An 8,106-nucleotide genomic window follows, 5' to 3' on the forward strand; every position below is an offset into this window, starting at 1 on the left:
CTTTGGAGTCCAAACTGGTAGTAATCTGTAGTTTCGATTGATCTTGAATCATTGCTGAATTGAAGCTGAAAAACTTGATCGAATAGCCAATTCCAATCTCCGTCGTGTGTATCTTTCGTTTGGATGTCTTGTTATGTTGATCCTTTTGCTTGTTCTTGATCTTGATGCCCATGTGAACGATCTTCTCTTGCTGCAATGTTTCAGCTTTTTTTTTGAAACGAATGTTTCAGGCAGTTTCACTTGATTAGCCGTTCTTGAGGGGCAATCTTGGAATTGCTTGATTTAGCAGGGCGCGAATCGTGAAATTTTTGTGTAGCGAGTGATCTGATTTGGGGGAAGGGGATCAGAGAGGTCTACCAATTTGGGGAAAATTTCTAGGGTCGTAGCATAGGAGATGCTCAATTGGGCAAGCAAGGCTGAGCTACATGCCAGGGTTCCTCTGGGCAAGCTGCTGGATCGGGGCGCCACTTTCTCCTCAGGCTCCAAGTTGTTCGTCGGAGGTATGATTTGTACATTTCATTCTCCTCTGGTGTTCAGTTCCTAGTCAATTCGTTTGGTGGTTGCACCCCAATCTCTCCTATGTTGAGCTGATGCCAATTTGAGAATCTGCTTAGGAAGAGGGGATTCATGCTTGGAACAACCCTGTTAGTTAACAATGAGCACGTCCTGCGTATTTGCGAAAGATAAAGGACATTGAGCTATCCGAGAAATGTGCTGACTTATGAGTGGTTGAGGATGTTCTGATGCCCTGCTGTTTCTTCCACTGAGTTTTTCAGGTCTGTCCTACAACTCGAATTAAGTTGCTCTCAAGGACGCCTTCTCTCAGCATGGCGATGTTATCCAAGGTACAAATTTATCTGTTCTGAATCTTTATGCGGTTGTACCTGTGATTTGTGTGGACTAGGGGATTGTCCTCTGATTGGCCAATGTGCCTTACAGTGAAAGTAATATGCCATCCTGTCACGGGGAGATCCAAAGGGTACGTCTTGGTCAAGTTCTCTTCAGAAACTGAAGCAGCCGCGGCGTTGGAGAAGATGAGTGACGAGGTAAAAATAAAATGTGCTCGGTTGGTCTGTTGGTACAGCAGAAGAAGCCATGTTCTCACAGGATGATATGCTCTCTTGTTTCAGGTGCTTGATGGAAAGAAAATACGGGTGGATTATGCAAACAGCGGACAATCTGCTGCTGTTTCTGTTGCTGCAGATGAGTAAGGTGCCTATCCGGAATCTGTAACTGTTTCACTGTAAGGCACATGTACTCTGTATATTTACATAATCACCAGTATATATTTTAAGTTCAGTCTTATGACCAACTTCAAATAGACCGGTGGTCTGATTTGTTTAGCTTTACATTGCCTGTAGCATTGTGATTATTGATAACTTAAATCACAGAAGAACGCCTGACAGCTAATTCTGTTATACCAAGACACAAAATTCATTCATCGACCTTATTTTTTATTTGAGGTCAACATTAGCCATGGTCTAGGAAAAGTGTTGGGTTAGAAAATCAATTTTATTGCATGTTACAGTGTTGGGTTTACATGGGAAATGAAGTGTTTGTTGTGCCCAGAATCTGTAATGTCGATGGAGCCCTGCTCTGGACATGCATGCACTCTGTACATTTGAATGATCGTTTAACTTGGCATTGGCTGTAGCATTCTGCCTATTGCTAACTGAAAAGAACAGAGCAACACCTAATCGGTGGTGAATTCTCTTTCATTAAGACACATAATTAATTCGATTCCTTTTGTTTTAGATCAACATTAACGCTGGTTTTGGAAACAATTCATGCCCCTGATCTTAAAACCTGAGAACTTGCGTTCGCTTCTGTTATAATGCAGAAATATCATCCAGAAGTGTATAATGTTGCAGCAAAGGTTGGCAGACATATCGTAACTATCGGGTGTGGGAAGGAGTTTGTAAATTGGAGCTATTTTTTTTTTGGCAATTTTACTTAAAGGACACTTGTAAATTTGAGCTTAGTTTGGCAAATTTGACCAACATGAGAGTTGCATTTCTTCAAACGCACATGATTCAGCATGAAGCATCTCATATTTAGATCAATGAGCCAAACATATAACACAAGGGAGCTGGAAAAGGAGTTCCTGATTTATCTGCACTACTTCTTTCAAAGCTTTAAATTTATATGAGCTGTAACTCAACGAGTGCAGGTATAACACAAGACTACTACTTCACACACTCAAGGAAATGACAAGCCGCCAGACAGTCATTCATCAAGCTGCATCTGAATTTTCTAGGCCCTTTACAATGTACTCCCTCTGTCCCAAAATTAGTACATCGAGTCACTTATTTTGGGACGGAGGGAGTAAGTAGCATAAGGATTCCTGTACAATAATGATGCCATATTTGCACCACTGCATATTACTTAGAATTGTTGAGAACCATGCTGACGCTGAGTGCCCTAATTAGCGGCACTTTTACTTTTGGCAGGCTGTCACCTCCTTATGCTGATTCTTGTCTGATTTCCTCCATTAAAGAAAAAAACACACTAAACCTGAGATCGTAGCACTCTCCACAACACGTCAGAATTCCGAATTAATTACTACTTGCAAAGAGGTACTCCCTCCGTCCGTCCGAAAATACTTGTCGGAGAAATAGATAAAAATGGATGTATCTAGAATTAAAATGCGTCTACATACATCCATTTCTCCGACAAGTATTTCCGGACGGAGAAAGTAGTATCTATTTAAATTCTTATACCGTAGTTATTTTTCCTCCAAATGTCTGAATCCATAACCGAATCCAGAAGTCATTCAGCCAGAAAAGATGTACTCCCTCTATCCCATAATATAAGAGTGTTTTTTACACTACGGAGGGAGTACGTAATAGGTACTGGTTAGTAAAATACAAAATACTCAGATATGGGCAATGAAAGCTGTTGACAACAGGATACGATGCTTGACTAATCTCAGCTATTCACTGAAATGCATGTATGTTATGTCATACACCGCAGAAGCTTTTCTTCATTCTGAACAAACTGCAACTAGACCTGAGTGGCTGAGTTGGAAGCTAACATGATCCATCATAGGCATGAGGCCTTTATCCGAGGGACACATACGGGGCTCCATTTGGCATAAGCATTCTTTCACAAAGGGAACCATCTGTAGTTGCCCCCAAAGGTTAGAATTGTTAGATGTGTATAGTTACTTGTGTACATCCCCATTATACCAAAAAAGGCTTTCGCCCCGCTTTATATATAAAGCAACAACCTACAAGCATCCAGTACAACCACACGCTACGCCACCGCAACACACGCACACACCCAGGACGGGATACAAAGGCGCTGAGCGCAGCAACACTACTCCTACCACTACCGCCCCGAAGATATGAAGCTACATATGACGAACCATGCGTTCCAAGGCGGCGCCTTCAGGAAGGAAACGACGCCGGAGCGCCGCCACCGCCCGATCCAAGGATCAGAGTTTCCCCCGGAGCCGCATGACGGGCAATGAGAGCCGCGACGACGCCTTCAAGAAGGGAGCGATCATTGCCGCCGCCGGTCCGTCCGAAGATAGAGCAGGTTTTCACCTCGGCCAACATTCACCGCCACCGAACGCCACACCCCGGCAACCACGCCGCCCACACGGCCATGATGAGCGGGCAGCACCAAGGTGCGGGCTTTGTCCAAGAGCACCGCGCCACCACCACCACCAGGGCCGCCGCCCCATCATCCAAGACCTCGACACCATCTCACCCGTGACCCGGCGCACCCCAACGAAAGAGACGAGCGGAAAGGTCCCACCTTTCGCGCCCCTGGGCAACCCCCCAGCGTCGAGACCCAATAGGTCGGCCAGAATCGGCATCCACCGACCCATCCTGCTACCCCAAGCGCGAGATGAGCTTGGTCCTGCAGCATCGTGCGCGAGACGAGCTCGGTCCTGCTGCATCGGCCGCGAGACGAGCTTGGTCCTGCTGCATCGTGCGCGAGACAAGCCCAGTCCTGCTGCATCATGCGCGAGACGAGCTTGGTCCTGTCGCATCGTGCGCGAGACGAGCTCTGTCCTGCGGCATCAGGCGCGAGACGAGCGGTGGATCGCAGCTGGGAAAGGACTAGCCCTTTGATGGGAGTAACGCCCGGGCGACAAGGAGATGGGGTGAAGGACGAGACGGCCCGAACGCAGACAAACCGACGCCGGAGGAGCCGGCCGTTGCCGTGGACAGATCCGTCGAGACACCGTGAAGCCGCCACGACACCTGTAGGCCACAGAGACCTACCCATGTCGCCGCCCACGGCCGGAGCAGCAGCCACGCCCGGCCGCTGCCCTACCTGCGTCGCCCGGCGGGCTCCAAGCGCCGGAGCCGCCGAGCACGCACCACCGGAGCCAGGCGCCACCGGCCGGCCCCCAAAGCCAGATCCGGACGGATCCGGCCCGAGACCGATCGCGCGCCACCTCCCAAGACGGGAGCACCACAGCCGCCCTGCAGCGCGCAGCCCGAGGAACGCCGGAGCGCCGCCACAGCAGGCCGCCCCGCCGCCCCGCGAGACCGACGTCACGCCGCCGGATCCCGCGGGCGTCCAGCACCGTCGCTCGAAGGGGCCGTCCCGCGCCGGCGCCCACAAGCGGACGGGGAAGGAGGGCCCAGCCGCTGCCTCGCCCGCCGGGCTTTGCCCGACGGAGCGCGCCGGTGACGGTGGGGGGGGGAGGGGAGGGGAGGGGAGGAGAGGGGGAAAGGGAGAGGGGGAGGTGGAGCGGGGCGGGCCGGGAGGCGTGCGCCCGGCGGCCGGCGGCGGCGGGGGAGGTAGCGGGGTCGCCGGCGGCGGCGGGGAGGGAACCCTAGGGAGGGGAGCGGGGGAGGGTTCCCGGTTTGTTCCCACATCCCCATTATATAAGGGGCTTTTCTGCACTTTACCAGATCTGTATATGTACTGGCCAATGGCCCTCAGTAAAGCTAGTTGCTGTTTATCCAACATGGTATCAGATGTTAGGTTCCCCTCTCTCCCGCACGCTGCAACTCCGTGCTAGCTCTTCTCCCGACCCATCCACTCTCAGATTCGGCTCTCCTCGCCGCGGATCCGTCCGTCCCGGCTCTCCTCGCCGCGGATCCGGACGCCCCGGTCCTCCTCGCTGGCTCCGCTGCCCTACCGGGCCGCCCCTTGCCCCTTCTCTGCTCCGCTTGGCGGCTTCGCTCGGGGCGCCTGCTGCTGCTCCCGCCGCGGAAGCAACTGCTTCCCTACGTGCAGGGCGCGAGCGCGCGCGGCCGCTGGTTGTTCGAGCCGCTGGTCCGGCTTTCCTCGCCTGCACGCGGACGGGCCACGCAACTCGGACCCGCTGTGCCTCGCCTCGTGAGGTTTGCGTCGCTCCCGACCCCCGCTCGTTGACTTCCTCCTCGTGAGCAGTTCGGGCCTCCCTAGTCCGGATTCCGTTCGGGCCTCCTGAGTTCCAAAAAAAATCCGGAGAAAGGCAGAAGAAGCAAATCAGCATGTCTTCGTCTGGATATGTGGCTGTTCCTCGGTGATCGGTGATCTTTGATGGCACCAATTATGCTGAGTTCGTGGGTTTCATGCGTATCCACATGCGCGGACTTCTGCTGTGGGGTGTTCTCTCTGGCGAGGTCTCGTGTCCGCCATGCCCTATTGCTCCAGTGGCTCCTATTCCGCCGGTACCGCCGGTGCTTACTGCTGATGCTTCTCAGGCTGATCGGGATGCAGCCAAGGCTCTTGATGCTGCTGCAGTCAATGCTTATGATCAGCAGGTCTCCGCCTATTCTCATGCTCTTTCTGCCTACCGGGATGATCTGTCTGCTTACACTCAGTGGTGCAATGATGATGCTCGGGCTGCTGCTGTTCTCACTGCGAGTGTTCTCCCTCAGTTTGCTTCGGAGTTCATGGGCTTCGGCACTGTTGCAGAGATGTGGTCCTATCTTTGTCAGCGCTATCAGCCCTCTGGCGACGCTCTATACCTCTCTGTAGTGCGTCAGGAGCATGCTCTTCGTTGATGAGTTCTACTCTCAATGCTCTGCCATCTGGCGTCAGCTTGACTCACTGCGGACAGTTGTTTGTGGCACTTGCCGTTGTTGCCAGACTACGAGGTCTGACTTGGATTTTCAGAGGGTTCATGAGTTCTTATCTCGCCTCTGGTCTGAGTTTGAGCCTCGCCGTGCTCACTTGCTCGCTCGTGGTCGTGTTCCTATTTCGGAGGTGCTTGCAGAGCTTCGTGCTGAGGAGACACGCCTCCAGTCTGCTGGTCTGCTTGTGGTTCCTACTGTTCTTGCTGCCCGTGCTCCCGTGTCTTCTGCTCCACCACTTCTGCCCACACCCTCAAGGGGGGCGGGTTACCCTCCTTCAGGAGAGGGTCGGTCGCGCTCGCACACTTTCTGTGGCTACTGCAACAGGCCAGGTCACCCAGAGTCAGATTGTCACAAGAAGCACAGAGACTTGAAGCGCTCTTCTTCCAGTGGGGCTCGTGCGCCTTCCTCGACTTCGTCGCTCACTAACTAGGATATTATGCGACTCAAGCGCATGTTAGCTTCATCTGGTTCTTCCTCGACGGGTTCCGTTGCCGCTGTGACAGCCACCCCCACTCAGCCACTGTTGGAGCCTACTCAGTCAGGTACATCCTCGTGGGTTCTGGATTCTGGAGCTTCTTTTCATATGTCTTCTGATTCTTTTGCTTTATCTTCTCTTCAACCTCTTGACTTTCCTCTTAATGTTCTCACTGCCGATGGCACACCTCTTCCTGTTACTAGTCGAGGCATCCTCTCTACTCTGTTCTTTTCGGTTCCTAGTGTGTCTCATGTTCCACGTCTTACCATGAATATTTTTTTCGCTGCCCAACTTACCGATTCTGGTTGTCGTGTCATTCTTGATGCCGACTCTTGTTCTATTCAGGATTGCCGCACTCAGGCTCTGGTTGGAGCTGGCCCTCGGCGCCGTGAGTCTGAGGGCCTTTGGGAAGTTGACTGGCTTCGTGCTCCTTCCGCTGCTGCCTCATATGCCAGCTCTCATGCTCTTGCTGCCTCTTTGTCTGCGTCCTTCCAGCAGTGGCATCATCGCGTTGGTCACATCTGTGGTTCTCGCTTGTCTTTTTTAGTTCGTAAGGGCCTCTTCGGGTTTGTATCTGGAGATGTTTCCTTACATTGCAATGGTTGCAGACTTGGCAAACAGACCCAACTACCTTATCCTACTAGCGAGTCTGTATCTCAGCATCCTTTTGACTTAGTTCATTCTGATGTCTGGGGTCCAGCTCCCTTTGATTCGAAAGGTGGTCATCGCTACTATGTTTTGTCTATTGATGATTTCTCTCGTTACACTTGGCTCTATTTTATGAAATCTCGTCGCGAGGTCCTCTCTATATACAAACGATTTTCTGCCATGGTTCACACCCAGTTTTCCACGCCCATTCGCACCCTTCGTGCTGACTCCGCTGGTGAGTATATCTCCCAGCTGTTGCACGGTTTTCTTGCAGAACAGGGTACTCTTACCCAGTTCTCATGCCCTGGTGCTCATGCTTAAAATGGCGTTGCTGAACGTAAGCATCGTCATCTGCTTGAGACGGCTCGTGCGCTGATGATTGCCGCTTCTCTTCCACCTCATTTTTGGGCTGAGACTATTTCTGCATCCACCTATCTCATCAACATTCAGCCATCGACTGCTCTGCAGGGTGGTATTCCTATGGAGTGTCTCACTGGTCAATCTCCTAACTACTCAGCTCTTCGTATGTTTGGATGTGTGTGCTATGTCCTTCTTGCCCCGCGAGAACGCACCAAACTGACTGCTCAGTCGGTTGAGTGCGTTTTCCTTGGCTACAGTGATGAGCACAAGGGCTATCGCTGTTGGGACCCTGTTGGTCGCCGCTTGCGCATCTCGCGTGATGTGACCTTTGATGAGTCTCGTTCTTACTACCCACGTCCTTCTTCCTCGAGCTTCTCTGTGGATGACCTTTCTTTTCTCCTTCTTCCCGATACACCCGGCTATGTGCCCCATGTTTCACCTCCTCCTCATGCACCTCTCCCTCCTTCTCCTTCACCACCGAACCCATCTTGCCCCTCCTCCTCCTCCACCTCTCCGCCTTCATCTCCGGTTCATCACTCTCTATCACCGTTTCCTCTTTACTATACTCGCCGTCCTCGTACTGAGGATGCTTCC

General features: G+C 52.0%; 1 pseudogene; it reads left to right on the forward strand.

The window, feature by feature from the left end:
• The first annotated feature begins 394 nt into the window (after positions 1-394).
• LOC123068119 (glycine-rich RNA-binding protein 2, mitochondrial-like) lies at positions 395-2,462 on the forward strand (annotated as a pseudogene).
• Positions 2,463-8,106: the final 5,644 nt, after the last annotated feature.

Source organism: Triticum aestivum, chromosome 3B (assembly GCF_018294505.1).
Source record: "Triticum aestivum cultivar Chinese Spring chromosome 3B, IWGSC CS RefSeq v2.1, whole genome shotgun sequence".
Classification (NCBI taxonomy): Eukaryota; Viridiplantae; Streptophyta; class Magnoliopsida; order Poales; family Poaceae; genus Triticum; species Triticum aestivum.